At 32.6% G+C, this 5,582-nt stretch overlaps 1 long non-coding RNA gene across 2 annotated transcripts in view; it reads left to right on the forward strand.

Annotated features, from left to right (window-relative positions):
* LOC109365625 overlaps positions 1-1,547 on the forward strand; it is a 2,355-nt gene extending 808 nt beyond the window's left edge. Inside the window, exon 3 of one of the 2 annotated variants that reach the window (XR_002111336.1) lies at positions 624-1,547. This is a non-coding gene — a long non-coding RNA (uncharacterized LOC109365625). Of the gene's footprint in view, positions 1-22; positions 195-623 lie in introns of those variants that run through there. The other variant, XR_002111335.1, reaches the window with a different exon arrangement.
* The last annotated feature ends 4,035 nt before the right edge of the window (positions 1,548-5,582 follow it).

Genomic DNA, 5,582 nt, shown 5'->3' on the forward strand with positions numbered 1-5,582 from the left:
ATATATAATTTTCTGATTTTAGGTCCTATTCTACATATTGCTGAGTCAGGGAACCAATTGACAGACATAATCTTCTTGGTTTTTAATGCATGTGACCTGGAAACAATAGTCTTTAAAAGAACAAATAAGAAAAACTTTGAAAAACAAAACTAAAGAAAAGACAACCTAGAAAGCAGATTTTCACATACTTTTTTCTCCAAAATGCTAAAAATGACAAAATGCTAAAAATACATAACAATGTGGAAGAACAGCTCTAAAAAAAATGACTGTTTGTGAAATGATAATAGTTTTGATATGTTTGCATTTTTTTCTAATTCAGCATTTGCTGTATAAATGTTTTGTTTTTTTTTTAATTATCTTGGATTGATATGGAGATGTGATCTGTCTTTATGGTTAGTACTACACCTTTGTGTCTACAGTAATCAATACGCTGTTGTTTAGAAATAGTTTGTAGTTTTTAGTTTCAAATACACTCAAAGTGTTAATTCATGGTTTGTTTACATGATTTTTTATTTCAGTAGAGTAACATATCGTAGTTAGAAACATTGTAATTCATGTCTTGACATGTATTTAGAATGTTAAATATTGTTTACAAGCTTACAATATATTTCAAACATTTCTAGAACACAGATTGGTTTTAAGAAGACATGTATTTGTAGCTAATGCTCCACTATCGCTATGGAAAAAGCCAAGTACTACATGGATGGAACCTCTGAAAATAGCGTTTGGGAGACACTGTGTTTGTTTTGTGTGTGTAATTTATAATACTTGATTTTAAGCTATTGAGTTATTTCTGTTACAGTGACAGACAACATGTCATTGGATAAATCTGATGTTACCTTATTCTCTCCTGTTAGACTTAACCAAAGCAAATCATATATTTTCTTTTTATACTGTAACTTTCCTATCTTTTCTACAAAGTATCATAAATTCTGTATATAACAGCTTTATACTTAATTACCAATCAATCTGATTATGAAAACAAGCTCTAATCTCTTCCTTTGATTTTTAAGTTAAATAAAACTACACAGCAGCCAGACAGCTTCATTTGCCTAGTGCACGGAGTAAACAACCACTGAGTTACATCAGAATTCAAGTTTTGTGGCTTGAACTCAGAAGTACTCAGAATGTGTCAGTTAAAAATATTTTTATATATAATTATATGTATTTAGTGCTTGCTATATGGATGAGGTACAAATGAAGATTTTGTTTTGACGAAACATTTAAAGAAGTAACAACCCTGTGACACATTTATGTAAATGTTCCGAAAAATTCCCTCGAATCTGCTTTAAATATGCATATGACTTTAAAGGTTCATTTTATGGTAAAATCATTTTAAAAAAATAAATATTACTGTAATTTTCACTTTGGGAAGGAAATAAATCTGTTAAAAGAAAATGACTTGTTAATGTCAGTTGGGGAAAAAAGTGAACAACTCTAAACTGGAGAATGATGGACTCATCACAGTTTCTCTGTACCACTGATTTATTTTGTATTTAATAAAGGAAATATATTATTGTGCACTGGGAGAATATATCATTCTTCTTGTTATTTGTCAGATACTAAGGCTCCCTTATTAATGCAGTACCTGAGAAGAACAAGATGGTGAAGAGGAAAGAATGGTAAATTAGACTTTTTTTACATCCAACTCAAATATTAGAATTATTTACTTCTGGTGCTCAAGTATCCTTTATCAGAATGCATGCTAAAGTTGTTTAGTTCATTTTCTAAATCTGGATTTTTATATTGTTACCTTAATTGCTGTCTCAGCTTAACTCTCAAATGTTGAGGACAGTGAATAAAAGAATCAACCAATTCAGTCAAACTTTTTTTTTTTGCAGATATTGTGTAATGTCAGTGGCAATATTTCATTATCTGTACTGAAATTGTCTATTTTTTAATTTTAATTTTTTAAAGCAGGATATAATTCTTGTGTTTAATATGAAGAATAGATGTTCCTAGGCTACTCATTTGCAAGTCAATAAAATTCAGTTTCATTCGAATAAAGATAATAGCTGAGCTGTTGATAAATGTCATCAGCATACCAACATGCGTTACACATTCATGCATATGGCAACAGAATTATCTGAGTATCAAAGACAAAGCAGTTGTTGTAGAGTATGTAGCTTCATTGCTTATGAAGGTTTACTCTGATCATAAAACTTCAGCTCTATTTCTTAGAATATTACTCACGTTTCAGTCCATTCTGTTTGGGGCTGGCTGGCTTCCAAGGCAGTATGTTTAGTCTTATTATTTGGAATTTTGTAGGATTCAGAGATGTCTTATTTAATTAGAAATCAGGAAGTCACTCAAGGCTTTCAATGACTCTCATATCAGGTGCTGGAGCCTGGATATGTTTTTCTGGCTTTTCCAATGTGAGATTTCAGAGACAACTATTCCACTGGCAAGCATTAGGAAATCGCATCTGAGAGAGAAATGGGTAAAGCTGTGCCTCTGAATCTCTTAAAATAATAATTGCTTTGTGTTGGTGAAATAGGAACTCTGCTAAATGATGAACATACATACAGCATTTTTTCATGCACTACTGATATATTATGCTCAGCTCCCTGGAAAGAAATCTTTGTCCAGTCTGTACCAGCAGAGGAAAAAAAGATGACATTTGAAAGTAATGAGTTCTTCCAACTTTTCTCATAACTTTGATAGCTTTGAGTCCTGACAGTATAATAGATTAATTTCGGAGTTCAGTTTGAAGTTAAACACATGGTCTAGAGATGGTATCCTCATTTGACTAAGTTCAATGAGGCTACAAGCAGATAAATACTGTGGAACTTCAGTAGAATTGTTCAAAAAAAGTTTGAAGAAAGCAAACTTAAACACAAAATTAGTTTCAAAGGCACTTTTTAGTTCTCCACGTGTTCCTCAGATGAGATATTGAAGACAAGACTGAAGTTACATCTATGTGAAGATGAAGTCTAAATGTAAGGTGTTAATGTATATAGGATAATGCAAGAGAGGATCATGTCTTCTCTTGTATCTCACTCTAATTCATTTTTTCATCTCAAGTTTAGTAAATAAGATGTTTTATCATTAATCTGCCTTCGGTAATTCTATACGTGGTCTACAACATAAAGTACATTTGGTAAAACTGTGTGATGGAAGTGTGGTTTAATTTCTTAGAAAAATAAAATATTCACCCTAGGAACAACAGTTAAGGGGAAGGGGGAAATAAGGAAAAAAAAATCCACTTTAATACAACTGTCATTACTACAATTTCCTTTTTTCTTTTTCTTTTTTTGCTAAGCAAGAGTTACAACATTGATTTAGAAAATTGCTATTAGAATTGTATCAATACTAGGATGTTTTGCTTTTTTTTCTACCCCCTAACAACATACTTAGAAGTGTGAGCTGAATTTTGGAAAGAAAGAAAAGAAAAATAAAAAACTAGGCTCGCTTTCATTTTTTTCTTATTGTGGAGCAATGATCTAGAGGAATGAAAAATTAAGCAAAAAATAATTGTTTATTTTTGATCTGCAAAATCCATTTCAATAAATGCAATCTTGTACATTGAAAATGTAAAATACACAGTCCTTCCTACTACATTTTTAATGTTATAGACAGACAATGAGCAAAATCATCTGTGTTCATACCACTTTTTAAAATGATTGTTTTAACAGTCCAACTTTATTTTTAGACAAATTATTTGGTTACTTTCACTTAATGCACATTATCTTTCTTCACACTCTAGTCACTCCTATGTGTACTAACTGAGTTCCTTCTAGAGGAAATTAAACTAGAAATTCCTTCAATGCACATCAAGTGTTCTCCAGTCTGTGAGACAATCACTAATGCTTCTGATAGCTGCAAGCCTCATTCCTAGAAAGACTTTTGGCGTAGGAAAATGCTTTAAATCTAGTATAATCTAAACCTCTAAATCTATGTGTATCACATCATGGATACTCAGACTTCCGTATCAGCTATTAACGTCAACTCACAGAGTTCTGAATTTCTTGCTCGCAGAACTATAGCATCGCTGAAGTTGGAAGGGATCTCTGGATGCTATCTGATTCAGTCCCTATGACTAAACGGGGACACACATAGCAGGACTGTGTCCAAGTGGCTTTTGAATATTTCCAAGGACGGAAACTCCACCTGTCTGGACAACCTGTGCTCACTCACCCATACAGTGAAGTTCTATATGTGTATCAGTTTGTGTCCACTGCCTCTGGGCCTGATGCTGGGCACCACAGAAAGGAACTTGTCTCTGCACTGGAAGTGCTTATTCAAAAGTGATTGAATCATACATACTAATCACAACTTGCTTGTGAAGGTAAGTAGGTTAAACAAGTTAATCAGATACAAAAATAATGCACTAGTAATAATTTTAATATTTAGTAGACTCTATGTTAATTTATTTCAGTGAAGATGAAGATAGAAATTCTAATGCCTTTTCTATCATTTTTCCATGACCTGAGATGAACAGGTCTTCCAAAGATGTGAAGCAGTATATGTGTTAAGACAGATGAGAGAGAAGCAAAATATGTCAAGCTCGTAGCTGAACAGTGTTCTAGCTCATGTCCTCTTTCCCCTCAATAACCATATTTGACTTAATGTAGATGAGAGAGATCCTTCTCATGTTGCAGTCATGAGAAACAAATTTGTTTCAACAATTCTTTTTTTCCCTTTTTTAAATACCTTTGAAGTAAGAGGCCTTCATTCACTCACTACCATATCTGCTCTGCTTATTCTGCAGGATATACATTCTGTCCTCTTTGTCCTGTTCTACAAGATAAATGTTCTTTCATTTCTGTGACAACTTCTGTGATATCAAGATGAGAATCAAGTAAATAGGACTAATACTTAGTTCTAATTTGTCTTTGAGCTCTGTGGGTCACCCCTAATATGCTTTGTTACTTACTGAGTTTTGCTCTCTTCCTATAGATGATGATGTTATGGTGGAGAACTTTCAGTAGCTATGAGAAAGTTCTCTTAAAGTTATTTACATCTTCAGCCACAGTTTCTATGATCAAGTGTTTTACACGTGGCATGAAATAATTCAATCATTCTGTAGTTATCACAGTTGTGGTTTCTTTGATCATTATGTTTACACTGTACTGGATCTTTAAAGGTAAATGACACATTTTAACATAGAATTCCATAACTTATTAAATACCTGTAGACAGTTATCTACATAAGTCAGCTTCTAAATAAGTTGACTCATCTGATATCAGTGACCCTGTAAGAAAATTAATTTTGAGAAACAACTTTCTGGGAAAATAGAACAAATACTAAAAAAGCAGTAATATATGTTCATATATCATATCTATACTTGAATTTCGATTCAAAAGTAAAAATCTCCTAATATCATGTATTCCAGCATTTCTAGTTTCTTCGCTGGAAAAGAGGCAAGAAAGCAAAAATCTTGGCTGCTAACCATCTCCCTTCTCTGTCCACAAGAAAAATTAATGGAAATTTAGACTCCTCTCCATCCTGCTGAGCATGGAATCAGTCTCTGAACTTCCTTTTGACTGTCCTACATGTGAACAAAGAAATCATTTCTACAATATTTTGGACAGTATATATATGTATTCATGTGCTTATAATGAAAATCTCTGTTTGTAGCC

The sequence above is a fragment of the Meleagris gallopavo genome, chromosome 1 (genome assembly GCF_000146605.3).
Source record: "Meleagris gallopavo isolate NT-WF06-2002-E0010 breed Aviagen turkey brand Nicholas breeding stock chromosome 1, Turkey_5.1, whole genome shotgun sequence".
NCBI lineage: Eukaryota > Metazoa > Chordata > Aves > Galliformes > Phasianidae > Meleagris > Meleagris gallopavo.